Genomic DNA, 10,290 nt, shown 5'->3' with positions numbered 1-10,290 from the left:
GCACCCCTCCACCGTCTACTGTTCATCCAGCCCTCCACACCACGGGGTCCTGTTCAACCACCCCTCCACGCCCACCCCTCCACCATCTACTGTTCATCCAGCCCTCCACATCACGGGTTCCTCTTCATCCAAAGGCAACGCCACCGCTCACTGTTCATCCAACCCCCCCCTCCCGCAACGCTCACTGTTCATCCCAGAGGCAGCATCGATCGGCTTTAGTTAGCAGCAGTAGCGAAGGAATCGCTCCATCGGGTTCAGCTAACACCCATCGATCGATCGCTCGGGTTCAGTAACGCGTAGCCTGCAGTGCAATCGCTCGGGTTCAGTTAGAGCCCAACACCTCGCTCAGCTTCAGTTAGAGCCAACGCCTCGCACACGCGCGCGTATGTACGAGAGAAACGCGCATCGCTCCGTCCCCGACCTCCCACCGTAACCGGCAACTCCCCGAAATTTTCCTCCCCCTCACTTCTACCATGGTTTTTTCCGTCATGGACGGCCCAAAGAATGTCATGCAGCTGCATCTCCGGCCCGCCCAGGACGAAAAGCCCATTTTCTGTCATGATTTTTTGTCATAGAAGTAGGAGCCCACCACATCTATGATGATACCAGGTTTTGTCACAATTATCATCATAGAAGTGTCATATGGATGACAATTTTTTTTTGTTCGGCCCAAAATGTCACGGATGTGTCTTTTTTTTGTAGTGATTGCAATAGTTCCTTGGTGCTGTTTCACATATCAACGCCGTGAAGAGGTCGGCATGCATAGAGGGTGCGCGGATGGCTCTGGCCCATGTCAAGACATACTGGGTAGGTATGGAAGCCACTCCTATTGCAACCCGGGGTCCGGCGGGAGGCCAGGACCCCGCCGAGCACTATTTTGCCGAAGTCCTAGAAGGAGCCCATTTAATAGAGGTGCAGTGCTCGAAGAGTGTCATGTTTGAGTGACATGTATCTGAATTGTAAAAATTGCGATATTGATTATCAAGGTTGTTTTTATACTTTTGCCTGAAAGTAGTATAGTGCCTCCTGTGCGGCCGTTTATGTATGTGTATAACCTGAAAGTTAGCCGTCGTCGGCTTCTGCCCCCACGCAGATAATGCTGGGGTGTTCGAAAAAGTGCGTAATCACACTTGATCCAACGTCTTGGTCCATTAAGGAGGTGATAGCGCAACGAACCAGGCAATCGGACTATATAGCTTTAACACTTTCACTTAGCCATAGGAGTTTGACAGTGGGGCTACTGTGTAGCTCCTGGTACATTCGCGTTCATCCGAATACGATGCACGTACATACGTGACCAGGAAACCGGTCCTTTGTTAATGCGGAGGAATCGCGAAGATTCCGCTAAGTCATCGAGTGGTTGACCAGTCTCTCGCTGTATCATGACACTCAGTTTTCGGCTTTCTCTACTGAGGTGCTCACCCAAGCTCAGGTTCATCTGAGGTTTTACACCTGGTGGGGCACCGGACTCATCTGACCGTGTCCGTGGTCCTGACGACCAATTCTGGTTGTAGGGGCCGCCTAGTGTTCGGTTCTAGAGCCTCCACGTAATCTTCCGCACATAGGGAGCGCTCGGTATTTCCGCTAACTGTAATGACGCCACGTGGACCGAGCATCTTAAGCTTGAGGTAGGTGTAATGTGGTACTATGTTGAAACGAGCAAAGGCCGTTCTCCCAAGTAGTGCGTGATAGCCGCTTCTTATTGGAGCGATGTCGAAGATTAGTTCTTCACTTCTGAAGTTGTAAGGAGAATCGAATACAACCTATAGTATTAGAGAGCCCGTGCAGCGGGCCTCGACGCCTGGTATCACTCCTTTAAAGGTAGTATTACTTTGGCTAATTCTTGACGGGTCTATCCCCATTTTGCGAACAGTGTCCTGATATAGCAGGTTACGACTACTACCGTCGTCCATGAGGTCTCTAGTGAGATGGTATCCATCGCTGACTGGGTCGAGCACTAAGGCAGCCGATCCTCCATGCCGGATACTAGTCGGATGATCTCTGCGATCAAAGGTATCGAGCAGGCCGACCAGGGATTGTATTTGGGGGCAACGGTTCTGCAGTGTATACGTCTTGGAGTGCGCATTTGCGCCTTCTCTTTGGAATGTGAGTTGCGTATATCATATTCACTGTTTTGACTGCCCATGGGAATTTTTTCTGTCCCCCAGTATTCGACTGGCGAGGCTCATCCTCGTCTTCACTTGGCGTCTCTCTCCCCCTGTGTTCGCCATTGAGCTTGCCGGCCTGCCTGAAAACCCAACACTCTCTGTGGGTGTGGTTTGCAGGCTTTTCGGGGGTGCCATGAATCTGACATAACTTGTCTAGGATCTTATTTAGGCTGGTCGGTCCATCTCTAATGCCTTTAAATGGATTCTTCCGTTGACCGGGTCGAGAGCCCCTGAATCTGGCGTTGACCGCCGTATTGTTTGGGCTGTCTTCATTGTTTCGACGCTTGTTTTTATTGCGTCGTGGCTTCCTGTTGCCATCCCTAACTTCGGATGTGCCTGGGTCGCTGGTGCTGCTACGGGCTAACCAGCTGTCTTCGCCCGCACAAAAGCGGGTCATAAGGCTTGTAAGGGCTGCCATTGTCCTCGGCTTTTCTTGGCCGAGGTGTCTGGCGAGCCATTCGTCTCGGATACTATGCTTGAAAGCCGCCAAGGCTTCGGCATCTGGACAATCGATGATTTGATTCTTCTTAGTAAGAAATCTGTTCCAAAGCTTTCGGGCTGACTCTCCGGGCTGTTGAATTATGTGACTTAGGTCATCTGCATCCGGAGGTCGGACATATGTCCCTTGAAAATTGGCCCTGAAAGCATCCTCAAGTTCCTCCCAACTTCTGATGGAGTTTTTGGGGAGGCTTTTCAACCAATGCCGAGCTGGTCCTTTTAAATTGAGGGGAAGATATTTAATGGCGTGGAGATCATCTCCGTGAGCCATATGGATATGGAGGATAAAGTCCTCAATCCAGACCCCAGGGTCTGTCGTTCCGTCGTATGCCTCTATATTTACGGGTTTAAATCCCTCTGGAAATTTATGATTCAGTACCTCATCGGTGAAGCACAGGGGGTGCGCGGCACCCCTGTATTTGGATGTGTCATTGCATGCTGTCGACAGTTGTTGTGTTGGGTGTCGATTCCGAGCTGGTATGGTATTAGTACGATCATTTTGGTGGCCATGATCCTGCGCCGGGCCACGTTTTCTAGATCCAAAGATGGACCTGGCTACACTGGCTTTTTGGTCCAGGAGCTTGCGTAGATCGTGTGCCAGATTGAGTGCGACATCAGTAGCCGCTCTATCGCGGCCACAAGGTGGTCGGTCTGGCTGATCGGCCGCATTGTTTTTCGGCGGAATCAGCTCTATGGCCCCATCGTTGAATTTGGGCAGTAGCTTGTGCTTTGGGTAGCTCTTTGTGTGGCGATTATCACCATATATGTCTTCGTTGTCGAGCGCTTTGTTCCATCTGCGGTTGAGTGTATCCTGCGCGGCTTTAATCCTTTTCTTCTGCTTCTTCAAGCTCCTTGCCATGGCAATAAGCCTTCGATGGAGGTTCTCTTGTTCCATGCGTTTTTCCAGGATGATGAATGCGTCATCGTCCGGATTGTTCTCCTCTATGGGGATAGGTTGTTGAATTTTTCCCTCGGGATTGGCGTTGAGGGAGTGCCGGATTAGGGGGTGTCCGGATGACCGGACTATAACCTTTGGCCGGACTCCTGGACTATAAAGATATAAGATTGAAGACTTCGTCCCGTGTCCGGATGAGACTTTCCTTGGCATGGAAGGCAAGCTTGGCGATATGGATATGTAGATCTCCTCCCATTGTAACCGACTCTGTGTAACACTAGCCCTCTCCGGTGTCCATATAAACTAGAGGGTTTTAGTCCGTAGGATGAACAACAATCATACCATAGGCTAGCTTCTAGGGTTTAGCCTCTCTGATCTCGTGGTAGATCTACTCTTGTACTACCCATGTCATCAATATTAATCAAGCAGGAGTAGGGTTTTACCTCCATCGAGAGGGCCCGGACCTGGGTAAAAACATCGTGTCCCTTGTCTCCTGTTACCATCCGCCTAGACGCACAGTTCGGGACCCCCTACCCGAGATCTGTCGGTTTTGACACCGACATTGGTGCTTTCATTGAGAGTTCCTCTGTGTCATCATCTTTAGGCCCGATGGCTCCTCCGATCATCAACGCCGATGCGGTCCTGGGCGGGTCTTTTTGCCCCGGACAGATCTTCGTATTCGGCGGCTTTGCACAGCGGGCCAATTCGCTTGGCCATCTGGAGCAGATCGAAAGCTACGCCCCTGGCCATCAGGTCAGGCTTGGAAGTTTGAACTACACGACTGACATCCGCGGAGACTTGATCTTCGATGGGTTCGAGCCACAACCGAGCGCGCCGCACTGTCACGATGGGCATGATCTAGCTCTGCCGCCGACCGGTGCCCAGGAGGCTGCCCCAGTGTCCGCTCCGACCCTTAGCTCGGAGTCGACTGCGCCAATCGAGGACGGGTGGCTGGACACCGCCTCGGGGGCTGCAATCTCTACGGTGATCGAGCCGAACACCAGCCTTGTCCTTTGCGAAGATCGTGACTCCAAGGGGCCGGACTCCTTTCCGGACTCCGAACCTTCCGCACCCCTGCCGATCGAACCCAATTGGGCGCCGATCATGGAGTTCGCCGCTGCGGACATCTTTCAGAACTCGCCCTTTGGCGACATTCTGAATTCACTAAAGTCTCTCTCTCTATCAGGAGAGCCCTAGCCGGACTATGGTCAGCAAGGTTGGGATGCGGACGACGAAGAAATTCAAAGCCCACCCACCACCCACTTCGTAGCCACTGTCGATGATTTAACCGACATGCTCGACTTCGACTCTGAAGACATCGACGGTATGGACGCCGATGTTGGAGACAACCAAGAACCAGCACCTATAGGGCACTGGAAGGCCACCTCGTCATATGACATATACATGGTGGACACCCCAAAAGAAGGGAATGGCGACGGAACAAAGGAGGATGACCCCTCCAAGAAGCAGCCTAAGCGTCGGCGTCAGCGGCGCCGCTCTAAATCCCGCCAAAGCAAAAATGGCGATTCCGGCACGGGAGATAATAACACCCCGGACAGCGCCGAAGACAACCCCCTCCAGCAGGATTCAGCACAGGAGGATGGAGAAACCATCCCTCATGAGAGAGCGGCAGACAGAGAGGTAGAGGACGATAATTACATGCCTCCCTCCGAAGATGAGGCAAGCCTCGATGATGACGAATTTGTCGTGCCTGAGGATCCCATCGAACAAGAACGTTTCAAACGCGGGCTTATGGCCACGACGAGCAGCCTCAAGAAAAAACAGCAGCAGCTTAGAGCTGACCCAGACTTGCTAGCCAACAGATGGACCGAAGTCCTTGCGGCCGAAGAGTATGAACTCGAACGCCCCTCCAAGAGCTACCCAAAGCGCAGGCTGCTACCCCGATTAGAGGAGGAAGCAACTAAACCTACATCACCAGCGCATGATGCGGCCGACCGGCCACCTCATGGCCGCGACAGAGAGGCCTCTCGGCCATCAATTCAAGCCACACCCAGGCGCCGCTCAAAAAATACCAAGGCACGGGGAAATGCGCCAGACCTGCGAGACATATTGGAGGACAAGGCAAGGCAAACAAGATCGATCTACGGATCCCGCAGGTGCCCCACGACACGTGACGATAACCATCACGTTGGATATGGCAAATACAGCCAGGCCGAACACATCAGACAAAGCTCATCTGGCCTACGTCGTGATATAGCCCAGTACAGAGGCGCCGCACACCCACTATGCTTCACAGATGAAGTAATGGATCATCAAATCCCCGAGGGTTTTAAACCCATAAACATCAAATCATACGATGTCACAACAGATCCTGTGGTATGGATCGAGGATTATCTCCTTCATATCCACATGGCCCGCAGTGATGATCTACACGCTATCAAATACCTCCCACTCAAGCTTAAAGGACCAGCTCGGCATTGGCTTAACAGCTTGCTAGCAGAGTCAATTGGTTGTTGGGAGGACCTGGAAGCCGCATTCCTTGACAATTTCCAGGGCACCTATGTGCGATCACCAGACGCCGATGACCTCAGCCACATCATTCAGCAGCCAGAGGAATCGGCCAGACAATTTTGGACACGGTTCTTAACTAAGAAAAATCAAATATTCGACTGTCCAGACGTAGAGGCCCTCGCAGCCTTCAAACATAACATCCATGATGAATGGCTTGCCCGGCACCTAGGACAGGAAAAGCCGAAATCCATGGCAGCCCTTACAACACTCATGACCCGCTTTTGCGCGGGAGAAGACAACTGGCTAGCTCATAGTAATAACCTGACCAAGAGCCCTGGTAATTCGGATACCAAGAACAACAATGGCAGGTCACGTCACAACAAATACAAGCGCTGCATTAACGGCAACAATGCTGAGGATATGGCAGTCAATTCCGGATTCCGAGGCTCCAAACCCGATCAGCGGAAAAAGTCATTCAAAAGAAGTACTCCGGGCCCGTCCAATTTGGACCGAATACTCGATCGCTTGTGCCAGATACACGGCACCCTCGAAAAACCAGCCAATCACACCAACATGGATTGTTGGGTGTTCAAGTAGGCAGGCAAGATAAGCGCCAAAAACAGAGACAAGGGGCTACATAGCGATGACGAGGAGGAGCCCCGGCCGCCGAACAATAGGGGACAGAAGGGCTTTCCCCCCCAAGTGCGGACGGTGAACATGATATACGCAACCCACATCCCCAAAAGGGAACGGAAGCGTGCACTAAGGGACGTATATGCGTTGGAGCCAGTCGCCCCAAAGTTCAACCCATGGTCCTCCAGCCCGATCACTTTTGATCGAAGGGACCACCCCACTAGCATCCACCACGGCGGATTCGCCGCGTTGGTTCTAGACCCAATCATTGACGGATTTCACCTCACTAGAGTCCTTATGGATGACGGCAGCATCCTGAACCTGCTTTATCAGGATACAGTGCGAAAAATGGGCATAGATCCCTCAAGGATTAAACCCACAAAAACGACCTTTAAAGGCGTCATACCAGGTGTAGAGGCCAACTGTACAGGCTCAGTTACAATCAAAGTGGTCTTCGGATCCCCGGATAATTTCCGAAGTGAGGAGTTAATCTTCGACATAGTCCCGTTCCGTAGCGGCTATCACGCGCTGCTCGAACGAACCGTATTTGCAAAGTTCAATGCGGTGTCGCACTACGCATACCTCAAGCTCAAGATGCCAGGACCTCGAGGAGTCATTACGGTCAATGGAAACACCGAACGCTCTCTCCGAACGGAGGAGCATACGACGGCCCTCACGGCGGAAGTTCAAAGTAGCCTCTCTAGGCAATTCTCCAGTCCAGCTATTAAACGTCCGGACACCGTCAAGCGCGCCCGAAGTAACCTACAGCAAGACCGCCTAGCACATTCCGAGCAAGGGTAGCAGTGCGGCCCCAACCCCAGCCATCGCGAAATTGCGAAACCAGTACCATGCGTACATAATTACGCTCTGGAAATACCATGGGCATAAGGGAAGGGGCACAACCACGGCACACCCACAATACGGCTCAACCACACTAGGGGCTCCTGATTTTGTCATTTCTTTTTTTCTTCTTACTTTCAGGACTCCACTCTCCGGAAGGCCTGTCCGGCAGTACAATCGCCGAACACACGATGCAACAACCAGGGAGGCAGCATCTACGTCGCATGTCCAGGTGGTCTCTATAACGAGCTAAATACCTGTCTTACATAAAAGTACCGCAGCTTGCCCCTGGAGGGCGACATGTCAAATAATCCCACCTCTTGCTTATCGCACTATTTGTATCGTTCTGCTTTCACAGCAGCCTTTTAATAAACAATACATAGCTCTTGTCTATTATTACACTCATTTTTTATAAATATGTTCATTTATGACATTATGCAACCGTACACTTTGGTACGCCCAATACACCAGGGGCTTAAGTACCCCAGAATATGGTGTGAGAAGTCCGAACACTCTCACGAGTGCGGCACCCCGAACTTATAGCATTATATGCATTGGCTCCGAATCATGTCTTGGGTCAATAGTTGGGTTTGCCCGGCTCCCATGTTTTGGTACCTTACGTTCCGTTATATCAGCTAAGGCAGCGCTGGGAGAACTACTGCGATTGTGCCCCAGTTGAGCTGGGTTAAGCACCTCAGTAGAGAAAGCTAAAACTGACCATCATGATAGGGCGAGAGCCGGTCACTGTTCGAGAGGTTTCGAGTCCCTAAAGACTTATGCCGCTTAGAGCGAGGAGCTGGCTTTGTCAGGCCTAGGCGCGAATAGCGCCCCGAACTCGGTCTTCCCAATACTAGGGGCTTCGCCGAAATTTAAAATTATAGAATTCTATGGCTAAGTGAGAGTGATAAAGCATTATAGTCCGATTGCCTTGTTCGTTGTGGTGAGCGCCTCCCTCGAAGGACCCAAGAATGGGAACAAGAGCGCTCAGGTTTATCCCGAACACCCCAGCACTCGTGGCATGGGGGTAGAAGCCGACGACTCGCCATCTCTCAGATTTGATAAACGGCCGCACAGAAGGTAATATTTTAAATTCAAAAAGCGTTGCTTAGTGCATATGAACAAGTCTTCAGCGCACAGGATAACACGAGCGAGTTTACTCAAATATTACATCTTTGGAACATTCATTCGCCACAAGGCGGGCACCCTTCAGGACGCCCTCATAATACATCTCGGGCCTGCGATGCTCCTTCCCCTCCGGTGGCCCATCTGTCACCAGCTTCTCAGCATCCAGCTTGCCCTAGTGTACTTTAGCACGGGCAAGGGCCCTACGGGCGCCTTCGATGCATACGGAGCGCTTGATGACTTCAGGCCGTGGACAGGCATCCACCAGCCGCCTCACCAGCCCAAAGTAGCTCTCGGGGATGACCTCCCCAGGCCATAGACGAACTATTAGGCCCTTCATGGCCTGTTCGGCTACCTTACGGAGCTCGACCAGCTACTTCAGCTGGTCGCTCAAGGGCACCGGGTGTCCGGCCTCAACATACTAGGACCAGAACACCTTCTTCGTCGAGCTCCCTTCCTCGGCTCGGTAGAATGCGGCATCATCGGACACACTGCGGGGCAGATCTGCGAATGCTCCTGGAGAGCTCTGGACTCGGGTAAGTAATAAGTAATTCACTTTCACGTGCTTGCTTTGCATAAACAATGCCTTACCCGCCACTATCTTCTTCATCGCCTCAATTTCCTGGAGGGCGTTTTGGCCTTCGGCCTTGGCGGATTTGGTGCTCTCAAGGGCCGAGGCAAGCTCGGACTCTCGAGTCTTTCAGTCAAGCTCCAATCTCTCGTGTTTCTTCACAAGAGCATGGAGCTCTTGCCGCACCTCCGCCACCCGCGCCTCCTGCTTTTCTCGCTTGGTGCGCTCCACGGCCGCATTGTCTTCGGCGTTGGACAACGCTTCCTTCAGGGCCTCCACCTCGGTTGTGGCCCCTGTAATACTCACGTTGGTCCTGTCATTATTTGCAACCAGATCTTTTTATATCATTATACAAGGTACTACTTACCTTCCTTGTCCTCGAGCTGCTTCTTGGCAAGGCCGAGCTCATTCTCGGACCGCTCGAGGCTCTGCTTCAATGCATCAACCTCTGCAGTCAGTGTGGCAGAGGTCAGCAGCGCAGCCTGCATTCCCATATTGACATACTTATGTTAGAATCCTGCGTATATCTTTTTAGATCCTCAGTCCGGCTTTTCTTTCCGAATACCAAACTGAGCATCAGGGACTACTGTCTATGCGGTAATATTTTTACATATCTTAAATACATACCTCGAAGCCTGTTAGAAGGCTGGCACAGGCTTCTGTCAGCCCGCTCTTGACGGACTGAACCTTCTGGATCACTGCACTCATAATAGTGCGGTGCTCCTCGTCGATGGAGGCGCCGTTAAGCAACTCCAGCAAATTGTTCGGTGCCTCCGGTTGGATGGAGGTCACCGGCGTCGTAGGCTTGCCCTTCTTACTAGGGGGCCGCCTGCCGGATTCCGGAACCACTAAAGGTTCCGGTGCGGTGTCCAGCCCATGGCCAGACTTAGATCCCTCTGGGTTTCATCCCCTTTGCGCTTGGAGTCCGGGAGGTCGCCTTGCGGCGCCTCCAGGACCAACTCCTCCTGGCTTAGCCCCTTTTGGGATTCCACCTCGGCATTGTCCACATGGCGAGGGGAGGTAGCAGTCGGGAGTGAAAGACTATTCACATCCGACGAATCCAGGGAGCCGCTCGATGAAGCGTCGAGTCG

Source organism: Triticum aestivum, chromosome 4B, assembly GCF_018294505.1.
Source record: "Triticum aestivum cultivar Chinese Spring chromosome 4B, IWGSC CS RefSeq v2.1, whole genome shotgun sequence".
Lineage (NCBI taxonomy): Eukaryota > Viridiplantae > Streptophyta > Magnoliopsida > Poales > Poaceae > Triticum > Triticum aestivum.
The sequence above is the reverse complement of the archived record's forward strand: the minus strand, read 5'-3'. Positions refer to the sequence as shown.